Source organism: Aotus nancymaae, unplaced genomic scaffold (genome assembly GCF_030222135.1).
Source record: "Aotus nancymaae isolate 86718 unplaced genomic scaffold, 86718_ANA_hifiasm-v0.15.2.pri h1tg000057l, whole genome shotgun sequence".
Classification (NCBI taxonomy): Eukaryota; Metazoa; Chordata; class Mammalia; order Primates; family Aotidae; genus Aotus; species Aotus nancymaae.
Window position 1 is genome coordinate 67,454,852 of NW_026988471.1, and position 27,466 is coordinate 67,482,317.

At 41.7% G+C, this 27,466-nt stretch overlaps 1 protein-coding gene and 1 long non-coding RNA gene across 4 annotated transcripts in view; one reads left to right on the plus strand and one right to left on the minus strand.

Moving 5' to 3' along the window:
* Positions 1–27,466, plus strand: part of ARHGAP25 (Rho GTPase activating protein 25) — an 85,033-nt gene that overhangs the window by 6,284 nt on the left and 51,283 nt on the right. The window lies entirely within an intron of this gene.
* LOC105733278 (uncharacterized) lies at positions 1,252–27,242 on the minus strand. Its single transcript, XR_010337948.1, has 5 exons — positions 27,113–27,242; positions 26,647–26,703; positions 15,627–15,824; positions 8,894–8,955; positions 1,252–3,223 (listed from the first exon to the last, which is right to left on the minus strand). It is a non-coding gene; the product is annotated as an uncharacterized LOC105733278 (long non-coding RNA).

Sequence of the window (27,466 nt, forward strand, 5' to 3'; positions counted from 1 at the left end):
AGTTTACAAAAAGAAGTTTCTGACAAAGTATAAACTAACCATAATGGAATGAGCCAGCTATCATACATCCTGGCCAACATGGTGAAACACCATCTCTGCTAAAAATACAAAAATCAGCTGGGTGTGGTGGTGTGAACCTGTAGTCCCAGCTGCTCGGGAGGCTGAGGCAAGAGAACTGCTTGAACCCAGGAGGCAGAAGTTGCAGTGAGCAGAGATCGTTCCAGTGCACTCCAGCCTGGCAACAGAGCAAGACTCCATGTCGAAAGAAAGAAAGAAAAAGAGAGCGAGAGGAAAAAAAGAAAGAAAGAAAGAGAGAGAGAGAGAAAAGAAAAGAAAAGAGAGAGAGAGAAAGAAAAGGAAAGCTGGCTCTGGGGGCCAGACGGCCTGACTTTTAATCCCAGTATCACCAATTGGTCACTGTGTGATGTTGGTCCTTAGGTTTTCCAACTGTAAAATAAGTGCAATCCTAGTGCTAACTCATGCAGTTATTGTGAGAATAAAAGATGATCTACGTCAAGCTTTAGCATAAGATCTGGTATTTGGTAAGTGCTTCATAAACACTAGTGATTATCATTATTGTCGTGGACATTAGCTACAATGGAGGTCTGATAACTCCTTTGACTGAAGTTGTTGGTGAAAACCACAGTCAGCAGTGCTAGGGTTTTGTTTGTCTCGGTTAAGTTTAGTTCTTCTTTCTTTTCTCTAGACATACGGTTTTTACAACATCTGCACATCTCCTTTCCTGCCCAGTGTCTGTCCCTGGCTCACAGCACACATGCTGGTTTGCAGTTGACTCGTCATGTTCTGTTTCTTACCCTTTATGCTTCCAAATGCCATATATTCACTTCCTTCTCAATTTGCATGAATTGTATCAATTTTGTCTGCATGGCTATTCTTTTTTTTTTTTTTTTTGAGACGGAGTTTTGCTCGTTACCCAGGCCGGAGTGCAATGGCGCGATCTCGGCTCACCGCAACCTCCGCCTCCCGGATTCAGGCAATTCTCCTGCCTCAGCCTCCTGAGTACCTGGGACTACAGGCACGCGCCACCATGCCCAGCTAATTTTTTTTTTGTATTTTTAGTAGAGACGGGGTTTCACCATGTTGACCAGGATGGTCTCGATCTCTTGACCTCGTGATCCACCCGCCTCGGCCTCCCAAAGTGCTAGGATTACAGGCTTGAGCCACCGCGCCCGGCCTCTGCATGGCTATTCTATGTTTTCTTCCTTTTTGCTTTGTTTTGTTTGCCTGTTTTTGCCAGTTCTTTTCCAAATCAGTAAAAGGCCTGAGTTGTGACTTTCTAATAAGGATAATGATAGTTTCTGGTAAGTTTCCTGCTGTAGAAATGTCATTGTCTCTGTGCTATGACAGGAGCAGTTCCTCAAACTTTGCTTGCTTTTGGTAGGCAAAAAGTGACTGTGGGTTATTTGCTGCATGGAAGACTCTCCTCCATGACTTAGTGCTTCCTCCGCTAGAGCTGCCGACCCTCTCCTACTGTCATGTGTATCTCTGGCTGCTGAAGTGAGGTTGGAAGTTGTTAGTTTGGGCTTCAGGGGCTCAGTGTTTACCTGCTTGTGATCACTTGCATGTGGGTTATGGCAGTGGCAGAGCAGTGTTTCCTATTTGCTGTAAGGGTCCTATACCCGGCCTAACATTCTCTTTCAGATCATTATTTGTAGATATAATTGTGGGGGAAGAGCAGGACCTTCAAAATGAGGCTCCTGTCTTTCTTGTCCTCAATTCTGCTGTTGCTACCCAAGGACTCTTGTGCATGCATTCTTCCCCTTTGACTGTCATTCTACATTTGATTCCATGCACCTGGTCATTCATGGAAGCCAGAAATCCACTTTTCTAGTGGGTGAGGAATCTTCTTATACAGACAACTCAGAGTTAGGATGACAGCAGATATAGAGTCACCTCCAGTCCATTCTCAGCCCAGCCCTTTTGCTCCGTCGTGAGACCAACCTGTTTGATCTTGATCTTGGCACTGATCTTTCTCTGAGCATTCCTCATTCTCCTTCCCAGGTAGAGTGACAGCTGGCCTGGTTTGTCTGGGACTCGGGGGGTTCCTGGGACATAGAACTCAGTGTAAAAACCAGGAAAGTCACCCTAGAATCAGTTCTCTAGGCTTGGGAAAACAAAGCTGTAATTGTGGTAGGTGTCCTGTATATTTCTTGAATTGAATTTCCTGAGAAGCCACACAATGTATGGTAAAAATTGATTTAGGAGAAAATATCTTTAAATCCGGAGTCATTATTCTTTCTTTTTAGTGCTCATGGTTAGAAGTCCTTCCAAATTCATTTTTTCAGCCTCATTGAAACTGTCATGCTAGCTTCCTCCATCTGTTTTTATGAAATCTTTTAGTCTTGCTCACCTTTTCTCCAGGAAGATTAGGAGCCACATCTGTCAGTGTATTGCAAGGTACTTCTTTCTAGGATCACACAGAAATTCCCACCTTGTGGGTCCTATATATGGGCTGTCTGGATTTTTTTTTTTTTCTCTTTCAACTCTACCCCTCCCTGCCCATTACCATGGCCACCACCCATCTCCTGGGAAGGCTTCCTGAATTACCCAGGTACGGTTAGTCCCCCTCCCTTCCATGAGATTGTTCTGTTTTACTCATTTTTTCTTCTATTCTAATTGACACATATTTATTGGACACTTACTATGTGCTGGACAGTTTACGAGGCTCAGAATGAAAGACAATGAAAAAGATTAAGATTCTAACCATCTCACTGGAGACACTCTGAGGAAGTGGGGCTGTCCCACTGAAGGGAATTAGACATATGCAGCATGACTGTGACTGTGACATTTAAAAAGCTGACACAGAGTTTGTTCTGTAAGAAAAGCTTTTCTTGGCCCATTTGAGCAATAGCCCCTAGATATCTACAAGGGGCAAGTTTTTTACATGTCCATTCAAGTCTATATGCGCCTTCCAAAAAGCCACAAATCAAGCTTCTAATCCCACATTGTTATTCTGATTTAGAGCCAATAGAGAGTGCCCGCAGACAACGTAGTTGCATTTCCACCAGTAAATATGGTCTGTTTTCATTATTTCTCCCCCAGGAAACCCTGGATTTAACCAGTTTTCTGGTCAGCACAAAATTATCCCAGTCTCATCCTTCTGTGGCCTTAAATGCCCAGCGTGGTAATGAAAGTGATTGATAATGTAGTCAACTTTGTGTCTTCACAGATAAAAAGTAAGATTCCAGATAAAAAGCATTTCCTGAAAGAGAAACAAAAGAAAGACACTTGACTTAACTAGGAAGCCATACCTGAATGTGGTAGGAAGTCTTTGAGAATGAGGCCCTTGAAGGCAGATGAGCCTGGCTTTGATTTCCAGCTCAGTTTTTTCTCATTTCTTTGACTTTGGGCAAGTCAGTTTAATGTCTCTGTGTCTCAGTTTTCTCATCTGAAAAATGGGGCCAGTAGTTCTGCCTCCTGTAGAGAACTGTTAGATAATACTTCCTCCTACCAGCTCAGCCACTCATAGTCATAAATAAACCACATCACTCCCTATAATTGTACCATCTCTGAAATCTCACTTTCAGACTTCCCACTCTATGCCTACCACATCCTATGTGCCCAGCTCACCCACTCCAGCAACTCTCTGATATGACCTCAGTGAGCCAGCGTTCCACTGGTCTCACCATTTTTTCACTATCAGTTACCCCTTTAGTCCTCCTTACCAGAGATTCATAACTAGCATTAAATCTACTACTGAACATACACCCTTAACTTTTCTGGCCATTTCTCCTCATCATAACCCCTAACCCTGTTTAAACCCAATAATCTACCTTCTTGGTGCCTGTGCCTGGACAGCTGAACATCACTAGAGAAAATCACCCCTGAGCTGCCTAGATTCACTTTGAATTTATGACCAGTCATCTGAGGTGGGCACTCAATAGAGCCAGACAAACGTACTACACCTACTGTCTTGGTCCACTAGTGCTGCTGTAACTAAACACCTGAGACTGGACAATTTATACAGAACATTTATTTATTACAGTTCTAGAGGCTGGCAAGTCCAAGATCAAGGTGCTGACAGGATTAGTGTCTGGTGAAGGCTCATTCCTTGTAGATGATGCTCTCTCAGTGGCCTCACATGGCAGAAAGGGATGGAAGGGCAAAAGGGAGGAGTGCTGTGACGTCACATGATGAAAGAGCAGAAGAAGGTGAACCCACTCCCTCAAGCCCTTTTATGAGGATCCTAATGCCATCCATCAGAGCAGAGCTGTGAGCCCCTCTCTACAGGTGTGGAGATGAGAAACTGTAAAAACAAAAGACAGAAGACACAGAGATAGAGAAGAGAGAGTTTAGGCCCAGGGATCCACTGCCAACCAAAGCGTAGAGTCTGGCAGTGGCCCCAAGTGCCTGGACACTCTGATTTTTATTGAGTGCAACGCAGGGGGCAGGGTAGGTAGGGTGAGGTAATGCTGGTCAGTGATAGGGTCAGGTAAGTCGCGTGTCTTGGAGATAGGGGCCCAGGTCTTTCAAGTAGCCGAGGCGAGGAGAAAACCTAATGTGTCAGCACTTTTCTCATACTTGTCAAGAAAGAACAAAGACATTAAGATTTATATTACTGTTACTGATTTTATCTTTTAAGAAAGGGAGGGACCAGGTGCAGAAGTGGAGCATGAAAGTAGATCTGGAACGTGACCACTGAGGCACAGCATTACACAGGGACAGTTAAGCCCCCGGATGTCCGCTGGCCTCCCTGACAGCCAGCCATCAGGCCTACCACAAGAGCTTGGAGAAGCGGAGTTGTCTCCTAACTCCCCTGAAGAGGGAGATGTCTCAGACGTTTTGGACATCTCCTTCCCTAGCTGGCTAAACAACAGGCGCTTTCCCAGCACCGGCACTGCTGCACAGCCGAGGCGCCCTCCAGCATAAGCCCGCCCCTTATGCGGGCGGGCGTGACAGAGGGCTTAGAACATCTTGCCTTAGGATCACTTTGCTTACAATGTCATCTCAGTTCCATGTTTCATAACCTGATAGTCATTAGTAAGATTAAAAGATTATATTGAGTATATATATTTCTGTGATTACATATGAAGAACTATGTGATTTTTCATGGTTATATATAGGAATAACTATGTAACTATATCTCTAATTCTTTTCTAATTCTGTATTCATATGGGAACAGGCTGAGGCTTCAGACCCTTGCCTTGGCACTTGCGGGATCTCCCATGGGGTCTCCCACCCACATCTTTCAAGCCTAGATTACACTGTAAGCCTCTTAACCATTTCCCATCTTGCACTTTTCATGGCCTTTATTCTCTGCGAGCACCACAGTGCCTGCAAGTGTCGATAGTTTCGTTGATCAGAGCAGTCACCCGGAGGCAAAAGGGAATCGTGCAAAGGCAGCCTCAGCTCTTGAGCTGAACATTCTCAACTCCTCCACTAAGTTAGTGGTTACCAAACTTGGCTGTCCTGGGGAGGTTTAAAAAAATTCTCTGCTCAGGTTCCACTCCAGAGATACTGATTTAAGTAACAAGGGCTGTGGTCTAGGTATTCGAACTTTTCTAAGCTCTCAAGTGACTGGATATACAGCAAAGTTTGTGATCTGCTGCCATAAGTGTTGCTAAGACCCAGAGCCACAGCACAATGGCAACACATCCCCAAAATGTTTGCAATTGTGTTACTTTATGGTAGTGGTTTTGAGTTTTGCAAAACTTCCTTCTCCAAAAATATACATTAAATCATTATTTAATATTCCAGAGTACAGTTTTGAGTAATGTATTAACAGTCCATGAGGTAAAAGTGATGTGTTAGGAGGTTACTGAAACCAAAGGTGAAAGTTTTTTGCTTATGAGTAGTGGGGAGGAGGCACTAATAATAGTTACTGATATCGCTTGTCAGCAGTCCCATGGAAATTAGAACAACACATCCTTTCTCTTCCAGCAAGTCCAGCTGACATTTATTTCACCTGCTTTAAGCATGAATTGACTGTGGAGTATCCTAGAAGGACTTGTTTTTAGAATAACATTGCAGACTCCAGAAATTGTATACCGCTTCTGACTCTTTCAATGTTTTTCACTTATACACAGAGTCTCATTCCATCTTAAGCGGGGTTAAAGGATGCTCCTCCTCACACGGACCCCAGGAAGGGTGCAGGACTTGCTCACTCACCCAGCCAATTGGAGGTGCTGGCCTAATCCCAGCCAGTCTTCTCACTCCCAACCTAAACCTATTGTTGGTCGGCCAGCGACTTTGATGGAAACCAGAGGAGAAAAGGAGGGGCCAGGGAAAACTCAGGCATGTAAAACATGGAACCAATTTTAACAGTGGAAAGCTAAGGTGGAAATACACAGCATATATAAACACAACTGAGGAGCCACGGGCATTTGGCACATTTTAGAGGACAGTAAGATTATAATCCTCTGGTTAGCAGTAGAATTCCTCCTCCTTTTTCTCACACATGCCCTTGCCATTTTCCCTTTCTGTTCCAAACAACTTCAGAATGACTTACAATTATACCCAGCTAACATCTGTGTCAGACCTATATTCTAGAAATTCTATGAAAAATTATATGCATATAGGCAGATTTTCAAAGGGGCCTGTAACCTCACAAAAGTTAAAACCATTGCTTTGTGTTTCCAAGTACAGAAAAGCACCTCAATCAGTAATCCTGTAATGTTAGTCTTCCTGGTCTGGGCCAATCCAAGAGCGACAACTAACTGGGAAATCCCTAGAATGGCCTGCTGAACGCTGGTCCTGGCCAGCCAACTATGAGCCCGCATCCTGTTCACTGCGATGTGCAAACTGAAGCTGGAAGTGGCCACTAGATGGCGGCAAAACTCAGCCAAGATAGGGACAGGTTTCAGTTGGCGCTACCAACTGGCCAGCTGTGTAGGCTCGTGGCAGCCATTTCATTCGCTTCAAAATAACGCGACCATGAGTAGTTGATTGAATTTTAGACCCCACGTAAAACCCTTCTGGACCCCACTTATTGTGTGGGGCAGGGATTTACTGTCCTTTCAATTCAGTCGGTATTTAAAGCACAGAGGGCAAGCAACAAAATTACCCTCCACGTCCTGACATCTCCAAGGGAATAAAGCTTGGGACTGCTATAAATAAGGAAAACTTGTTAAAGTTCATGAAGTCAGCTGTGGAAATTGTGGAACATAAGTCATGGTTCCATTTGTTTTATAAAAGTGTAAAAAATGAAATCTGTTCTTCAAGATAGAAAAAAAAAACAGAAATATGAATTCCATGTAAAGGAGACACCTGCCATTTCTGTTTCCAAGTTCCCCTGGGACCGATAGCCTTTTATTTAGTAGTAGGTTTCCAGAGGAGGGGTGGCATTATTGCTGCTTTACAGATAAGTGTAATGGGCCTCCTTAGGGCTGTTTTCCCAACTCCACCTCTCTAAAGGCTCCTGACCCAGTCTCCAAGGACTCCTGACCCAGTCTCCAAGGATAGTTACCAGCTTGAACTTTGACTTGAACATTTCGCCTTGGACATAGCCAACTAGAGCAGAGTAAACAGCTGACTCAAGCTGTGTCTATCTCATTTCCTCCCTCAGTCTGAGGTTCACAGAGAATGGGCATTTGTAAGTGACTCCTAGAAGTCAGAGGGCACTAAGAGGAAGGCCTTTGAACTCTGCTGAGAACTCAAAACCTGCAAAATCTGCCTTGATTTCTACTCCTCCTGAGCCATGATTTCCACCCCCCCAAATTTCCCTAGATATTGTGAAATAATATACTATGCTTCAAAAATTACACATACATAAATATTATATATAATATATATATAAAGAGATAGTTGATAGATAGATAGACAGATATCGAGGTTTCCCAACCTCATCACTATTTTGATCCAGATAATTCAGATAATTCTTTTTTTTTTTTTTTTTGAGACAGAGTTTTGCTCTTGTTGCCCAGGCTGGAGTACAATGGCAAGATCTCAGTTCACCGCAACCTCTGCCTCCTGGGTTTAAGCGATTCTCCTGCCTCAGCCTCCTGAGTAGCTTGGATTACAGGCATGCGCCACCACGCCTGGCTAATTTTTTTGTATTTTTAGTACAGGTAGGGTTTCTCCATGTTGGTCAGGCTGATCTCGAACTCCCGACCTCAGGTGATCCACACACCTCGGCCTCCCAAAGTGCTGGGATTACAGGCGTGAGCCACCACGCCCGGCCACAGATAATTCTTTATTGTTGGGGGCCACGCATTGTAGGGTAGTCCCTGGACTTTACCCAATTGATGACAGTAGCAGTCCTCCCTGTTATGACAACCAAAAGTATCTCCAGACATAGCCAAATGTCTACTTGGGGTAGATGCGTGGGTGATAAAACTATCTCCCAGTTGAGAACTATTAGCTATCTATCTTTCTATTTATCTGTATCTAGAGTAAACCAACTTGATTTCGTATCTGTTTCTTGCAACCAAAATATTAACTAAGACAATGAGAAAATAAAGACATAGAGAAATTATGTGAAATGCTCATATAGTAACACAGCAAGTTAGTGGCAGAATCAAGACTAGATAGCAGAGCTCCTGAACATTAGTGGGTTTTCTGCTACTTTCCACAAGAGAACTCCTGTGCAGGGTCTTTAACCACATCAACTTGCCCAGCATCTGGCTTTCCTTTATACTAAAACCCAGTACTATTTGACTTATGGAAGGAAACGCTACTGGCTGCATTTTCTTATTTGTTTGGGACACCAAAATAAGTAATGTGGTTGAGGATCATGGTAGGGCTTTCGTCACAGGAAGTTGAAGCAGAGATGGCACCTCATGGATTTCCCTAGCACCTGTTAAAAGAGCAAGCTAAATGAAGGGGTGCTATCAGTCCACTCTGAGATGTTACTCCCAGATCACCGGGGTAGATTTAGCTTGATGTCTCACTTGAACGTAGTCTTCCCCACGTCAGGTTTTTTCAGGTTACTTACCTCACCAAGTCGCTATGGAATAATAAACATCACTTGTTTTTTTTATTCAGAACTTGAATGATCTGTGGAAACATTTGAAGGTTAGGAGGAGGTGAGAATGTCAGCTCTGTGTAACAAATGTGCAACAAATGTGACCAAATGAAAACAATATTTTAAAATTGTCGTTCAGTAAAATGTGTTCATCTTGATCTGCAACTAGATGGGTTTTGTTAAATACATGGAGCCACGTAACAACCAACACAATCAAGAGTTCCATCAATGTAAAAAGTTTCCTCCGCCCATCTATTCTAGTCAGCCCCTCTCACCCAACCCAGACCTTGGACAACCACTTACCTGTTCTCTGTTCCTATGGTTTTGCTTTTTTCCAAAATGTCATATAAATGAAACTACAATGTGTAATTTTTGAAGCTTCATCTCTTTTATTCAGCATAACGCATTTGAGATTCATCCATGTTATTACTCGGATTGATAGTTTTGTCCTTTTTGTTGTTGAGTGGTATTCCATTGTATGAATGTATTTATTCATCACTTGAAAGATACTGGGGTTGTCTCTAGTTTTTAGAGATTATGAATAAACTGCTGTAAATATTTGCTTATAAGTTTGTGTGAACATAATGTTTTATCTCTTTTAAGTAAATATTGAGGAGTGCTACTGCTGGATCATATGGTAGTATATATTCAACTTTATGAGAAGCTACCAAATTGTTTCCCAAAGGGGCTGTATCATTTTATGTTCCTACCAGCCAGGTATAGAAGTTCCAGCTGTTTCTGATTCTCACTGATCCTTGATATTGTTAGTTTTTAAAAAATTTATGTTATTCTAATATATTTGTAGTAGTACCTCACTGTGGTTTTAATTTACATTTTCTTAATGACTAATGCTGTTTGGCATAATTTCATTTGATAAAGTCTCAGATCAAATATTTTGTCTATTAAAACATTTTCTTGTTTTCTTATTGCTGAGTTTTGTTCTTTTCGGACATCTGCTCTGCAAATATTTTCTTCCAGTCTGTGGCTTGCTTTTCACTCTCTTAGTGCCTGCTTTTCATTCTCTTAGTTTTAATTTTGATAAAGTCAAATATCAAATATTTATTTTATGGATTGTGTTTTTGGTGTCATGAGTTGTTTTTGATAATCTCAATGCAGTATATTCTGTAAATATTGAATACATTTCATAAATATTATAGGCTCTTTGAGTCTTTTGTTTAACTCCTGCCTGCAATGACTTGCAAACATTTTCTTTTATTTTTTTCTCTCCAGCACTGCCCACACGAACACACCCACACACTTAAGCATTATAAACACAGATTTCCTGTGTTACTCTGAACCCTCAGCCCTCCTTTTCCAGGCCTCCTCCCACAGATCATAAAAGCCACATTTTCCAAAATATCTTTTATCACTCAGAGAAAAGTGCTGGAAGATTGTAATGAGCAGTGCTATTTTTATGGCAGAACACTCCAAAATATCATACTGGATCCTCTTTTTTCAAAATTATGCAAATTAATTCAAAATGGCATTCTGAAAACTCACTCCCACCCCCTGCCAATACATCTGGGTATAACATATGCATGCTATGTATTAATTGAATTTAATGTTAAAGCCCATTAGTCAGTTACATTTATCTATTTGTATTTTGGAACATATTCCCATATATTAAAAGGAACAGAAATTTTTGTATGCTTTTTCTTGAGTCTGAGTACAACTTCTACCTACTTCTCTTGGGTCTGATTTTAAGTTGGCTCATTTCACAATTGATACACTAAGGAAATGCCAAGAAAGAGGAGTGGGTGTAATGGTTGAGTTAAAAAGTTGAAAGAGGAAAAATCTGATTTGTTCTTGAGCACACAAAGCAAATACCTTTCTTCCATTTCTACACTTTTACATTAAGATATTTACTATTTCTTTTCTAAATGTATCCTAAACCAGCTTATTATAAAACATGTTATTTTATGTTTGATGAATCTCTACAAGGTATATGCACATATACCAGAATATTAACTAAGACAATGAGAAAATAAAGACATAGGGAAATTATGTGAAGTGCTCATTAAATAAATGCTTTATTAAATGCTCAAATTTAATAAAATTATACCCTTAAAATATAGCCCATAGAGGATTATGTGAAGATGGCCGAATCTATCTCCCTGCTTAGACAACAATTACTCTTTCCGAGTCTGTCTGATGTAACTATTTTGGAACCCTGGTGTCTAATCAAAACTGGCAACTTTCCAGAAGAAGGCTTGGACAGTGAGTTGTACTTAATTTCAGTGAGTTTCAGCTCTTAACACAATAGTGGCTACCCATCTTCTACCCCTGGCACTGTGGCAGGCTTTCCAGATGTGCATACATTCCAGGAGCACCTTGTGCCCAACTGGCAGGAGCTAAGGTGGGAAAAATGAACCCTGTCCTACAAATAACAGGGATCTATGTTGTGGTCACTGATGCTTCCTCCAATCACAGAGGTACAGACAAAGAAATGGCAACCATGTGTTTGTACCGCTCCGTGTTGTTGCAAGCACCTCCCACTTTGGCTGTAGTGACTTCCAGGGGATTTACAGAGCTTGTGCCTTTTCCTGTCTCCTTCATTTTTCTCCTTTTCCCTTTTTGGGAGCCAGATATTGAGGACTAAGACATTCAAAAGTAACCACATATATGAGGTAAGTTAGAAAGATATTGAACATCCCCAGGGGAAGTTGTGGCCTCAGAAAAGACCTAAGAAGACACTAAGTTTGCAGCTCAGGCTGATCCTTGGCACAGAGACAACCTACGACAATGACAACAAACAAATAAAATCCAGCAAATCCTGTAGGACGGAGGACAATCTGATTTATAGAGTTGCCATATCATTAGGTTCAGATATCCAGTTTTTAGCAAAAAAATATGAGGCATAAAAAGAAACAGAAAAGTGTGGCCCACTCAAAGGGGAAAACTAAGACCAACAGAAACTCTTTCTCACAAAGACCTGATGGCACATCTACTAGACAAAGGAGTTTTTTTAAAAACATTACATGTCAAAACTATGGAAAACAGATAAAGCAGGAGTAAGAGGGAAATTGATAGATTTAAATACTTAACATTAAAAAGAAGAAAGATCCCAAATCAGCAACTGGACTTTATAATTTAAGGAACTAGAAAAAAAAGGGTAAACTAAATCCAAAGTTAGCAGAAAGAAGAAAATAATAAAGATTAGAACAGAGATAAATGAAATATGGAATATAAAAATAAAAGAGAGTCAACAAACCCAAAAGTTGATTCTTCAAAAAGTTCAACAAAATATATAAACCTTTAGGTAGATGGATCATGGAAAAAACAAAGAAGATTCCAATTACTAAATCCAGAAATGAAAGTGGGGTATTACTACCTATTCTACAGAAATAAAAAGAGTTACAATAGTACAACGAGCAATTGCACACCAACAAATTTGATAATCTAGATTCAGTGGAAAAAATCTTAGAAACGCAAAACCTATCAAGCCTAAATTGTTTTAGTTTAAAAAGAATAGTTTTAGTTTAAAAAAGAATAAAATCTAAATATACCTCTAATCAAGGCAATTCAGTCAATAATCAAAAATCTCCTAATGAAGTAAAGACCTGATGTCTTCAACCAAACGTCTAAAGAAGAATACAAGTCTCTTTGAAACTTTTTTTTTTTTTTTTTTTTTTTTTGAGACGGAGCTTCGCTCTTATTACCCAGGCTGGAGTGCAATGGCTCAATCTCGGCTCACCGCAACCTCCGCCTCCTGGGTTCAGGCAATTTTCCTGCCTCAGCCTCCTGAGTAGCTGGGACTACAGGCACGCGCCACCATGCCCAGCTAATTTTTTGTATTTTTAGTAGAGACGGGGTTTCACTATGTTGACCAGGATGGTCTCGATCTCTTGACCTCGTGATCCACCCGCCTCGGCCTCCCAAAGTGCTGGGATTACAGGCGTGAGCCATCGCGCCCAGCCTCTTTGAAACTTTTTAAAAGAATTGAAAAAGAAGGAAAACTTCCTAACTCATTTTACATTACTTTGATATCAAAGCCAGACAACAACATTACAAGAAAACTGCAGATCAATATCCCTTATAACACTGCTGCAAAAATCCTCAGCAAAATGCTGCAATGGAAAACTGACTGCAACCGCACATTAAAAGATTATACAACCAGACCAAATGCGATTTATTCCTGGAGTGCAAGGGTGATTCAATATACCAAAATCAATCAATGTCATTAATACATCTCATTAACAGAATGAAGGGGAAAAACATATGATCATCTCAAATGATAGTCATGTGTCCGACAAGATTCAACATTCTTTCATGAAAAAACACTCAACAAACCAAGAACAGAAGGAATCTACCTCAATGTAATAAAAGTAATAACTCACAGTGAACATCATACTCAATGTTGAAAGACTCCAAGCTTTTACTCTGAGATCAGGAACAAGGCAAAGATGCTGACTTTTGTAACTTCTCTGTGGTATATAATACTTGAAGCCCTAGACAGAGCAACTAGGAAAGGGAGAGAAATTAAAAGTATCCAAATTAGAAAGGAAAAGGTACACTTAACTCTGTTTAGAGATAAATAATTTTTATGTAGAAAAGCCTAAAGATTCGACCAAATTGCTGTTAGAACTAATAACTCCAGCAAAGTAGTAGTATATAAAGTCAAAGCTCAAAAATTAGTTGCACTTCTATACGCTAACAGTGATCAATTTGAAAAGAAAATTAAGAGAACAGTTCCATTTACAATACCATCAAAAAGAATAAATTAATTGGGAATTCACTTAACCAGGAGGTGAAATACTTGTACTACAAAACTGCAAAAACTACAAAACATTTCTGAAAGAAATTAAAGAAGAACAAAATAATGGGAAGACATTCCAGGCTTCCTAGCTTGGAAGACTTAATACTATCCAAAGCAATCTGCAGATTTAATGCAATTCCTGTCAAAACACCAGTGACTTTTTTGGGGGGGTAGAAATGAAAAAACTCATCCTAGATTTTATAAGGAGTCTCAAGGGATCCTGGATAGCAAAAAAAAAAAAATGAAAAAGAATGTTGCTAGATAACTCACATTTCCTGATCTCAAAAACTATGTGATTACTTACAAAACTTACAATCAACCAAAACAGTGTAGTAATGGCATAAAGACAGAAGTAGATCAATGGAATAGAATACAGTGTCTAGAAATAAACCCTCACATATATGTGTATGGTCAAATGATTTTCAACAAGGGTGCCAAAATAATTTAATGGGGAAAAGATTGTCTTTTCAAAAACGGTGCTAGGAAAACTGGATATCCACATGCAAAATAATAAAGTTAGGCCCTTACCTAAGACTATATACAAAAATGAACTTAAAATGGATCCATGAACTGAATTTAATACCTAAAACTATAAAACTCTTGGAGAAGACATGGGGCAAAAACTTCACAACATTGAATTCGGCTTTTGATTTCTTGGTTTCAACACCGAAGGCACAGGAAACAGAAGGAAAAATAGTCAAATGAAACCTCATGAAAATTTAAAAAATTATGTATCAAAAGACACTACCAATAAAGTAAAACAAAAACAGAATGGGAGAAAATATTTGCAAATCATATATCTAACAGGGGATTGATACCCAGAATATGTAAAGAACTCCTAAACTCTACAAAAAAAAACAAAACAAAACCCCACAAACAACTTAGTTCAAAGTGGACAAACGACTCTAATAGACATTTCTCCAAAGAAGATATGCAAATGGACAATAAACACATGAAAAGATGCTATCGATATTAGTAATCATTAGGGAAATGCAAACCTGAAGTACAGTGAGATAGCACCTCACACCCATTATGATGGCTGCTATTAAAAAACTGGAAGATAACAAATGTTGGTGAGGATGTGGAGACATTGAAACGCTTTTGCACTGTTGGTGGAAATATTAAATGTTACAGTTACTATGGAAAACAGTATAGCAGTTCCTCAAAAAATTAAAAATAGAATTACCATATGATCCCACAATTCCACTTCTAAATATACATTCAAATAATTGAAAACAGAGTCTTGAAGAGATATTTGTATATCATGTTCATAGCAGCAGCATTTGTAATAACTAAAGCATGGAGGTAACCCAGGTGTCCATTGACAAATAAATGGACAAACAGAATGTAGTATATACATTCAATGGAATATTATTCAGTCTTAAAAAGGAAGGACATTCTGCAACATGCTATAACATGGATGAATCTTGAGGACATTATACTAATAAACTGATTCAAAAAAGACAAACACTGTATAATTCCACGTATAGGAGGTGCTTAGAGTAGACAAATTCATAGAGACAGAAAGTGGAATGATGGTTACTAGGGACTAGGGGAAGAAGGAATAGGGAATTACTCTTTAATGGGTACAGAATTTCAGTTTTTCAAGATGAAAAGAGTTCTGAAAATGGATGGTGACGGTTGCACAATAATGTGAATGTACTTAATACTATTGCATTGTACACTCAAAAATAGTTAAGATAGTAAATTTTATATGTGTTTTGCTGCAATAAAAAATAATTAAATCAAACCAAACAATAAAAAATTTAAAAATCAATTTAAATAAATTTCAATAAATGTTTTGTTTGATTTTTAAATTTTTTATTGTTTGGTTTGATTTAATTATTTTTTATGTTTCAATAAATGGAAAAAATAAATCAAATCAAACATTTCAAGTCGTAGCTGGAGAAAAATAGCCCTAATCAAATATTACAACTCATTTTTTACCTTCAAAAGATCTCGTATGCTATGAGATGTGCTAAGCCAGAGGGATTTGGAATTGGGAGTGTATCCTGGTGTCCTGGTGTTCGCCTGCTGTGTCACCCACTCGTGGTTCGCCTTCTTTTACCTCCTGTTTGTGCATCTCTGGTTCCTGCTTCTTCAGCCTCTGCACAAAAGCTTAGTTGGTCCTTCGGTGACAACTGGCTAAAAACAAACACAAAAAGAAACAAAAATGGTGCTCTTCTAATTCTTCTATAAGAACTGTGAAGGAGTGGCCAGCCAAAAAAAAAATGTCAAGCAGAGGCTAGTGTGTGGGCCCAGAAAGCCCAGGTCAGACAGAGGCACTACGGTTGCTCACAGATACATACAAAATAAGTCCTGACATTTTCGTGAGGACCTTGGGTGATAAAAGAGAAACCCCCTAAAGCATTTTTCAGGCAGCTGATAAGTTTGACAGCTTTGAAGAGGAAACAGAACTGCTGGATGTCAGTGGCAGAATCACGGAGAAAACTCTGCATTCTGCAAAGCGTTACTCAAGTACCATGAAGTGTAGCCCAAAATTGATAGAAATGCTGGTAAATAATAAAATTTTACAAAAAGGTAAAACTTGATAATTTTTCACGTCATTAGCTGTAATGAAGACACTGTTTTTTTTTTTTTGTATTTGATTATCTTTCATGAATTTTAGAATGCTTTATCAAACTCTGAAAAATCTTTAGTGGAATTGCAAAGTGTCACAGCAGTGAAAATGTTCATAAATTCCACAGCTCTCAATTATACGACACAGTAGAAGTATCAGAAATTTTCTGCTGTGTCATTTTCTGTTTCTTTGAAGAATCTCAGCTATACTTCATCATTTCTCCATATACAGTTAAAACACCAAACAAATATTCGGCCTGAATCCTAAAAATGTTTAATTCTTTCAATTTTCAGCAATATAGAGCATTCTTTCAATTCTCTCCCACCCCTTTTTTTTTTGGTTTGGGATACTCTAACATCTAAGAATGTAGTCTTCTGTTCTTCATAATTAACATTTAATATAAACTAATGTTGAATTTACCAAAAGCGAGTTCACAATCTTTGAAAAAATACGACTTTTTAAATTATTGATGGGCTAAACCATTTACTAGTTTTTTAAATATTGAAGTATCCTTGCGCTGTCTTTTGCATTTGGGTTCTTTCACTTAGCTGAATGTTTCTGAGATTCATTGTATGGCATGAATCAGTCCTTTGCTCCTTGGTGTTGCCGAGTAGTATTACATTGTTTGGCTTTCCTGCAATTTGTTTATCCAGTTATGTGTTGATGGCTTCTGGATTGTTTTCAATTTTGATCATCATCCATAATGCTGCTAGAGACATTCACATACGAAAAATGTTATGGACATGTGCTTTCACATCCCCTGAACAGATTTCCAGGAGTGGAATTGCTAGGTGGTACAGTAAGCTTATGCGTAACTTTTTAAGAAGCATCCAGTTAAGGGGTTAAGGGAGGGTAGCCCCCCTCTCTGTTGATGGAGAGTTTGTTTTCTTCTTGTGTAGCTCCAGGTTAGTTGGAAAGGCACCCTCTGTTCTCACTGGTATTGTGACCTGGTTGAGGAACCAGCAGGACAGAGCTGTTAGTTTTTGTCTGGCCTGACTTTGGGCACCCAGGGTAAACTGAAAATAACATGCCTCAGCCAGGCCTCTGTGAGCACTTGGAAGTAGCTCTCGGGTCTCTATCTGTTCCCTGCCTCCAGTGCTGCTGCTGTTCCTCTCTAGGCATTGTTAGTGCAGATTTTTCTTGGGTCCTTTCCACTCCCTCTGTGGCAGGCTGTTCTGTGTGCACTGAGTTATGGGACCATCAGCTCTCTTCAGTTTAGCCTTGCCTAGCCTACATCTTATAGAAATCGTTCTTCCCCCAAAATGGCATGTAGACAGCAACCTTCTTTACTTTTACTTTCATTTCAGATTTCCCCTGTATTAGTGAGCTAGTCCCTTTGTCATTTTCATGGAAATTTGGAAATGGAAGCTCTTGCCATGAGGTCACCTAGAATTCTAGGTAGTCATTCCTTCCTGAGTTCCCTCACAGGCCACCCTTGGCTCCCTCCAGTTCCTGCTGTCCTTTCTCCCTCTCTGCTAAGTGTTGGGGTAAAAGTGGACTTAGCAGGAAATACTGCCCATACTGGAAACCTCGGGAGTCCCTCGGTTCTTCCCATTCATCATTCATCAGCTGATAAAGTGACAGTGCAGGGGCACGGAGGGCGGATCTGTCCGGGAGGGAATGTGTACGTGAGTGGTGTAACATCTGTGCAGTGTCATTCCACTGTGCTCTGAGGAGTAACCGATCTGAAATGCAGGCCTTGGAAAATGGACAAGTTGAAGTTCAGAGCAATAGCTGACATGTGAAAAAAAAAGCCAACAAGCTTATAGAACTTATTTTTAAGCCTAATAGAATCTTGAAAAAGATTATTTATTATATCAACATTCCAAACATCAACAGAGAAAATATAATGAATCCTTCACTACTGAAATTCAACAGAAGATTTTGTCACATTGCTTTATCTATCCGTTTCTTTTTCTTTTATTCCCTTTTTTTGCTAAGATATTTTAAAACAAATCCCAAACACATTTTTCCCCATGTTTAAGTATGCATCCTTAAAAATATGGAAATTTTATTTTCTAACCACACTGTCCTGATCATAACTAACAGAACTAATCAATAATTCATTGGTATCATCTATCCTCTATCCGTCTTAAAATTTCTCAGTTTTTAATGGAATCTTTTTATCAGGTTGTCGAATAGGAGGAACATATTATGACTTGTTTCCTGGTCCCACCCCACTGCTAGCATTATTTGTTGGTCACTTTAACTCTCAGTAGAGTTAAACTTTAAAATCACTGTTCCCTAAGACCTGTAGCGGCCCAGAAACTGACTGGAGTGATGTCTGTTAGGCTGTAAAGGCTTGTAACCTCCCCAAGGGCCAGTGCTAGTACTTAAGCATTGTCCTGGAAGGGTCATTATACTCGGGGCATATAATTCATCCATGCTTATGCAATACAAATATTTCAAGCATCCTAATACACTTATTTATTTATGAATGCTAGTGACCAGTGAAGCAAAAGCTCTTACCTAAAATGAATGACTGGTTTTGACAATGGAGGAGTCAGTACTTCGATTGCTCTTCCTAATTTAACACACCACTGGGTGCTGGGCAGTGCTTACTGCACTAATTATCCTGCAGTCCTACCTGATGAGAATTGCTCTTCCTTACACTCATGCCTGGGAAAGCAGGTAGCTTGCATATGCAGTTAACTAACTACAGTGTCACCACAGAGAAAATTCGCCATCTGATTGCCAAATCTCCACTTTGCTTTGTGCTGAGGAAAAGGCAGCTCTGGGGCAGTGTTCAGTAGGAAACGTTCATAATTCTGCAAGCTTCTTGTTATTACACGTGGCTTCCTGTTATGCAGAGATAGGCAGAGAGGGCGGGGTAAGGTGTTGCAACCGATGGAGACACGCAGACCCACAAGAGGCAACTGCATTCTAAATTCCTAAGAAACCCAAAAGCCACACAACATGAACACTGGTGGGGTGGCCCTGGAGAAGCACCCTCAAACAAATTTGTTGGAGTGCAGAAAAACCTTGCAAGACTTGTTGCTGGCTCAGGTTTCCAGAGCTGCTGATGAGAAAGAAGAAACAGAAAGCCAGTTCTCCACCCCCGACCATTTCTCTCTCTCTCTTGCTCTCGTTCTGTGGCATTCTCTCTCCCTCTCTCTTTCTCTCTCTCTCTCACACACAGAGATAATTTCCCTCTGTCTCATATTGCTACCAAGACAGCATTTTTCCTGTAGAAGACATAGCTATTGGTGCCAAGCCTTTTTCCAAAGCAGAATTTGTTCCTTTAGGTTGACATAGTCACCTGTCAAACAATAAAGGACATTTCTAGAATCCACAGGACGTAAGAAAATTAAAACTGCCCAATTCCCAAGTATTCCCAAGTATTGAGGCAGGCATTTAGGGAACGGCTGTTAGATATTTCTATGAATTAGGTTATACAAATTTGTCTCAAGGGTGAGTGCCCTGGGAAGACCCGTGTGGTTTAATTTCAGGGTACAGAGAGAAAGCTCGTTTGCTGTCATCAGTCTCACAGTAAAGATGCCTTTTGAAGGGGCAATGCTTTTCATACTAAAGTTAAAAATGAAACTCAGAATTAAAAAAAAAAATCCAGAAGAGGAGTCACAGGATAAATTCATCGTAAGTCTCAATGCCTGGTTTTAAAAGTGGAAAAGTTGTACAAGTCCTCCTAACTCCCTGAATGATGGGTGCTTTTCAATGGAGGGCTGTTTCTTTTGAAGACAGAAAAGGGATGCAGAAAGTGAGCCTGAAGTTTCCAAAGTCAAACATCCTAATTTCCTTCTGGGTGGAAACTGAAGGCTACCATCCCACAGTCTGATAACAGGATAGGTGGAGGGACTGCACGTATGTGTGTGTGAATGTGGTGGAGGTGTTTTGTGTGTGTGTGTGTGTGCAAGGTGTGGGCAAGGACATATGAATCTTTTTATCATTTCAGGAGGCAGCCATGCCAAGTCTGCTGTTTCAGAGGGCTCGCCAGCAGGTTCCCTCTTCAGCTGCGATGTGGGCCTGACTGCCGGCCCACAGCAGCTTAGCACAGTCTCCCTGCCCCCAATGCCTCGGCCACACTGGGCCTTGCTCAGAATCCCTAGGTCTCTTCACGTGAGCTTGGGTAGCAGCTGGTAAGACGTGGCAGGATTACCTAATATGTCTGTTTTCCTGTTGGGGTGTCAGCACAGCCTCAGTGGTGGGCCTGAGGTTTCAGTGCCATTTCTCCGTCACTGTTTTTTCAAGGCCTGCTGAGCCTTGCAAAGCATACACTGGTGGAAATAGTGGCACAAAGATTTTTATGCACAACATAGAGGTAAAATGAGTGGGGCCGAGGCAGCTGCTTCACATGATAGGTTAGGAATAGTGGCTTTGTTCCCAGCTCAGTGAAGGGTGGCATGGTCTCTCCTGTTCACGTCACTATGGATTCTTTAACTCTGTGAATTACTAGACATGGATTCCATCTCCAATGTGGATGCCTCTGTTTACCACAAAAACACATGCTCCTTTCTGGGTTGTGGCTTAGGTATGGATATTGGGCTTTGAAATAAGATTGCTAACTATTAACTGGAGCAGATCATTTCACCCCTGTGAGCTTCAATTCCTTGTCTGAAAAATAAGGGTGACAACATGGTGCTTACCATGAAGAGCATGAGCATAAATGACACAGCCGTATAAAGTGCCTGCACTGTGGCTGGCTCATGGTAAGTACTCAATACATAAGTAACTATTGATATTCATTATTGTTAGATCAGGGATTATACCTTCCATTGGCCACTTTGCTCAAGCGGGTACGGTGAACATGTCCAGAAATCCCACGAATAGGTAAATTGGCCAATATTTCTTGCAAATGCAAAATGCCTGCATGGCGGCTCACATTTCATTCTAAAAGATTTATTTTATTAACTCAGCGAATATTTATCAAGATACTTCAATTGCCAGATGCTTTTCTAGGTGGCATGGAGCTCTACTAAAAATCCTGAGGAAAACAGCACCCTTTTCTGTCTTGCATCTCGGTTTATCCCCATAGCCTTGAGTTAGAAATGCTTCCCTCAGTGACGTCTTCCTCTGTGCTGTCTTTTCTTTGGTTTCTGATCATCTATGCAAATACTTTTCTGGTGGGAGATTTTCATGTCATTCAAATCTCCTGGCTTTCACTTGTACCTCTTTTCTCCCCCTAATCTCTTTCTTAATTCATAAGCCTTACTTATCAAAATCAAAACTCTTGGGAAGCTTGAAGCTCTCAGTCCATGCTCACACTTTATCATGTCCAGACCTGGACTCACCTGCCTATTCAAACTGGACTTGTTCTCTGATTTCGTTCCTTGCTTCCATGAATGGGTCTCCCAGATCTGTCAGGGCTATGTCTGGCAGATCTCATATCCTTAGGACCCAAAATGGTTCTGGTGAGTGTCAAGTGCTCAACCATGAATGAATGAATGAATGAAACGAATGAATGGGGAAGGCTATTTTACTTGAGCCACTCAAACCCCAAATCTCACAAAAATCTTTGTCCCCTGATCCTCCTTGTTCAGCAGGTGGCTGAGTCCTGTTGGCATTAGCCTTTCATATTGTTTCCTCTTCCATTCTAATCCAGGCCTCTGGCTTTGCACCTGGGTTATTGTGCAATGTCTAGCTACTCTTCCTCTGTTCCATCTCTCTCCCTCTTTTCGTCCTTCCCCTCCTTAATATCTTCTTTCTTTTCTCTCATTTAGTATAAAATTGTGTCCATACTATGATAATAATTGCTTTCATTTAATGTCCATGTTTTAAGAAGCAGGCACTGGCTGGGACCTGTACACCTAACCTTACTAATCCCTGTGGATGAATCACCCCACAAGATACATGTGATTATCACAGTTTTACAGAGGAGGAAACTGGCCCTGAGAGATAGGACACGGCTTACCCAAGGTTGTGTATATAGAAGCCTGTGCGCTTCTGCTACTTTCTCCTTCCCTCTCTGTGTTAGGCACTGTGTTAGACGCAGGATACAAGGATGAGCAAGGCCAAAACATCAAGGCAGTACCCCTGTCTTCTTAGAGTGCAAGTGGAGAGGGAAAATAAGGTAAGAAAAAAGTACCAAGCAAAGTGATGCAGGCTATGATGCACATGTGTCCCCACTGACAAGGGTCCAGAGCCATGGAGCAACTAAGTTTGGCAGGACCGGGAAGGCTTCTCACAGGAAGTGGGGCCTGAAGGGACTCTTGAAGGGAAGTTTTTTTTGTTTGTTTGTTTGTTTTTTTACACCAGTGTCTTTTACATTCATTTTTTCAGAAGTCCACTTTATAAGAGCACATACGTTCAAAAGCAAACAGAGAATAAGAAACATAAGCTTCAGAATCATTAATTTATGAGGCATTCAAAAATGACACCACTAGGAAAAGGGCCTTACAAAACATCAACTTATTAACTAAACTGGTTTTCTTTTTAAAAACAGCAAAGTATAATTCACAAAAATATATATATTACCAAAAAATGGGAAAACTGAATCTTAAGTAACTGTTTTGAATATCAAGAGGGATGTGGAAAATGTTAACTAGAAAAGTGGGGGCAAGGCAGGGAAACGACAAAACCAAACACATCAATAGCAAAGGCTAATCCCAGACGGTTTTCCAAGAGGTGGAGTTGGATGTAGGTGGGGGGCGGGGCGGGAGGACATTCCAGCAAAGAGACTAACATACTGTCCTGGAGAAAGTGCAGCATGGGTATGGAGAAAGAGCAGGAAATGCAGTAGAAAAAGCCATGAAGGACTCCAGCTCCGTGGTAGTTTAGCCTTTACCTTTTAGGAGGGAGGTGTTGAGGGTCATCAGAGGCTTTTAGGCAGGGGAGTAACATGATCAGACTTATGTTTTAGAAGGCTCATGTCATAAGTAATGTTGTCTGTGCTCAATATAAGGAACAGGCTGCTTTCTGTGTTGATTGGTTGGCTGGGAGAATGTCACTCAAGTACAACAGAGAGACCAGCGGAGGTAAAGCAGGTTTGGGTGTGTGTGTCAGTGCTAGCCAGGGGAATGGTAGAGGTGAGAAAGAGGAAGGTGGTAAGTTTGATGAAGTGGTAAGCAAGATGAGCTTGACATTCTCACGGAGGTGCGTTCGGAAGCTGGATGGATGGGTCCATAGCTCGGAAGAATGGGTTGGGGGGAAGTCATGTAAATTCTACTCCCTTTTCAAATCCATTTAAACATGGTTCCCAAACAAATCCATGGCTCATATCAACATACTGAGGAAATATCTGAAATCGTTTCCCCAGCTCTGAAAGAACTATTCACACCTCACCCACACATTTACAGCCATCCAAAGTAGAATCTAGACTGAGTCAGAATTGAGAGCAGATAATTTTGAGGGTTAGAGGGCAGAAGATGAGAAGATGAAGAAAGGAAGTGATAATGTTTCTCAGCTGACTTCTCTGTTCATACTTCCTTCTTTAATTTTCCCTTGCCTCATCTTGGGGCAAAAAGCTGTTAACTTCTCCTGCAGAAACAACATCCCTAGGCATGTGGCACTTCTATTTCTCTTCTTTACCTTCCAGTACTCTCTCTCACCTGCAGACTAAAATTCAGCATGGACAGTCCAAGCATACAACTATATTTTATCATGATCCTCCCTTGCTCAGGAATATGAAATAGCTCCCTACTACCTCTCTAATCAAGGTTGAATGCCTCACTCTCTCACCTAAAGCATCTTCTTCTCTGGGCTCTCCAGCTTGATTTCTCTGTTTGATAAAATGCTACCTTACTTTTATGGCCCATTTCCATCCCACACTTTGTAATGATAGCACTTAGGTTCTAGGAAGTGCTGACCAGCAAAACTTTCTGTGATAGTGGAAATGTTCTCCATCTGTGTTGTCCAGTACTGTAGCCACAAAACACATAGGGTTACTGAGTGCTTCAAACATGGCTAGTATGACAGAGGAACTCAATTTAAACTTATTTAATCTATTTAATTCATTCAGGTGTACACAGCCACTCGTGGTTAGTAGCTACTGTACTGAACAGTGCAGTGCTAGGGGCGTGCTCATCCTCTCTCTACTACAGTAAGGTGAGGTTTCTAACCTCACTGAGGTCCTCATTTCTCACTCACCCCAAAGTGTTCTGTAAACACTGAGCAACTGTCTTCCCACCTTTCTCCCCGGTCTGCCTGCAGCCCCCTCTCCAATACTCAGCCTGGTTCAGATCTCCTTCCTGAAGGGCTGGGAACCTGCACTCAGGGTACAATGACTGGCTCACAAGTGAAGCTTATCATGGTTATTATTTTCATTATGAGAAACAGCTCCATTAATAGTAACAGATCTCTTTGTTTACTTTATCCGGAACAAGTCACACCCACAAAGAAGAGAGACTGTTCAAAGAACCTAACAAGGAAAGTTAATCAAAATCAAGACAAACTCAAGGCCCCCAGACTTTCTTCTTAGATATTTTAATCATCTCATGCTAGGCCTGGTAAGCAACACTGTGGGCTAAGGAGGGAGATGGTGCTGCACATGGGATAGAAAGTGTCCCTGCTTAATACCTAGCTCATCTGAGACCCCAACTGTCTCCCTCCTCCAGGTTGGGGCCTAATTCCAGCTATCCCCACTCTCTAGCTTGTAACAGGTGGCCCAGTACCCATAGGCACACCAATTATGGTGGGATGTTAACAGGCACTAAAGAAACATTGGCTGGATATAGAGTTATAGTATCATTTATGAATATAAAACACGGCCAGGCAGAGCCTTGATGAGATGTAGGCAGACAAGGTGGTTGCCTTTCTGCCACAAAGGCATCAAAGGTCCTCTTGGCCAGGTCTGAGAACATAAGATGCTCACACTTACTCCTGCCTTTGTCAGGTCATTCTGCTATGCACACATGCTCCTAGGAGGGTTTTTTGTTTGTTTGCTTTTCTTCTTGTTGTTTTTATTGCAACAAAGCATGAAAAATCTCACAGAACTATAAACAAGATACCAGAAACTAATTTCTTCTATGCTGAGCAAATTCTCTCCCATCTGCAGTATCTTTTTGACTTCTGCTCACTCCTTCCCACTTCTTCAATGCTGTTGGAGACCTTCAGTTTTCCCTGTACCCCATAGTGGTCCTAACGATGTCTGTGGGTCTCTAGGGGTGGCCCAAGGGGCCTGAGTCCTTCTAGCCACCATGTGGCACCTCCCTGATTTCCCCCTCTCCTGAGTTGCCTCCATTTGGTGGCATCACCCCAGAAGCCAAGTAAAGGTTCCCCATATGCCACTGCTAGAAGGGGGTCCTCCCTTTCATGTCTGATGTTGCTTCAGTTGAATGGTCACAAAAGCCACATGGGGATGGACTTCACTGAGGCTATTGAGGTGGGAAAGAATGCCTCTGCATTTGCTGGAATGCCTCACTCTTCCATTTTCTTCAAAAGTTTTGTGTGTAAACTATCCTTTTCATTTTTGCCTACTCTCTGCCCTCTTTCTAGGACAGATAAGAGTCCTTGCAAGGTATAGTCTGTAACTTAGAGAGATACAGAGCTGCATACGGTCCTCAAAATCCCCCCTCCCCATTGTACTCTGCCAAAATCCTTCTGTAGTTCCTTCGGGATCATTTCCACAGCCTCAGAGCAAGTGATCAGCCCAGAGTGGCTGCTCTTTAATTACAGATAGAAGACCTTGAAGATAGCAAGTAACTGAGGAACAAGATCGCAGATAAAGTTCTTAACTGGGCCTGCCAAGACACATTGATATAAAGCAAATCCTTTGGAAACAAGCTACCAAATTGTCATCAAAATATCAAATTGCCTTTTCTACATCTGAGTATAAGCACTCTGATGATGATGTCTGTCTAATGGGAAGCTGATTCAAATATTTCTTGCAACCTGGGATACAACCTAGTAATGACCTCACCAGGTCCCTGGTGGGAGGTAAGAAGTGACTGCCAGACGGAACCAGGTATAAGGGTATATTATGGGAACTCAGACCCCTTGTGAGGGTCAAGGAGCCCAGTTATAGTGGAGTCCTCTTCAGACAGCAATACTGGACCGAAGGGTGAAATGTAGAAATAGGGTGATAACTCTGGATACTATTGGAGATAGCTACAGAATGCAGTGGCTAAGGCTGTGAGAATGAACTTTCATCCCGAATCTTGGGCCTAGGTCTCTTCACCCACCCAACCTCATTGCTTTTTTGGCCTTTGTGGTGTGAGAGAATAAAAGAGGAGCTGAACAGTTACCCCTGGTCCCCCCGCCTTCTCAGCCCTCTCTGGGGTCCCTCCAGCAACACTGGGCAGAAGGAGAGGAATGCAGACACTGGGTATTAGCAAGTGTGGACAGCAGCACAGGCCAAGGAGACAAGGGCATCATTGAACTGGCTGGGAAAGAAGGAAGATGGGGATCAGAAGGAAGTGTTGACTGGGAACGAGGGTGATCGACGGAGTGCTGTGGAGGCAAGGAAAGGAGAGAGTGGTCCTGGGTGGGAGTTACCGTGGAGAAAAGATGTGTCGGTACAGGCCTCACTTAATCCAATGGCAGGCAGAACTCCTGTGGGAAAACAAAAGCCAGTTTATAACCAAGCAGCAGGTTGAAGGGGCTCTGGCTTCAAATCCGGCTTCTGAATTCTATTGGCAGTGAAAACCTAACCGTAAAGGTAATAGGAAGGCAGCTGCAGTGAGGTCCTCGTACAGCAAAAAGGGCTGGGATACTCTCCCCAGGCAGGGGACAGAACGGCACTAATGACACTGGGTGGGAGAATTCAGAAGATGCCAACTCCCTGCAGGCTGGCCCTGTGGCCGGGGACTGGGGTTTGAGTGGGGTCGGCTGCAGGAGGCCTGCTTTCCACAGCGAGGCCGGAGCTCACACAGGGTGCGGCGCGCGGCCCCTCCTCTAGCCGGCCGCTGTGGAAGAGTGCCCAGGCGGCTTCCGGCGGCCTCTGCAGCTGCGTGGGACTCACCCCGAGCCCTCAGACGGAGGCATTATTTTCTCTTCTTTCTTGACAGATACTAACTCCCACGCAGGAAAAAGGAAGCACCTTTGTCAGATGCTGCGGCCACTTCCTCTTCAGAAGGCTCCAGCCAAGCTTTCGCTTTGCAGAATGACGGGGCCCGCGGCGCTGCCGGACTGCCTGTGCAGCGAGCCACAGGCCACCAGGGTTTTGTTCCCGGCCTGGCCCTGACCGGGAGCTGGGCCCTCGGCTGCTTCTCTGGCTCAGGGGGGATTTTCTGTGATTCAGATCTGGACCCCTGAACTGGACCTGGCTGTGGTCCCCCCCCCCCCCCGCTTCTCAGCCCTCTCTGGGGTTCCTCTC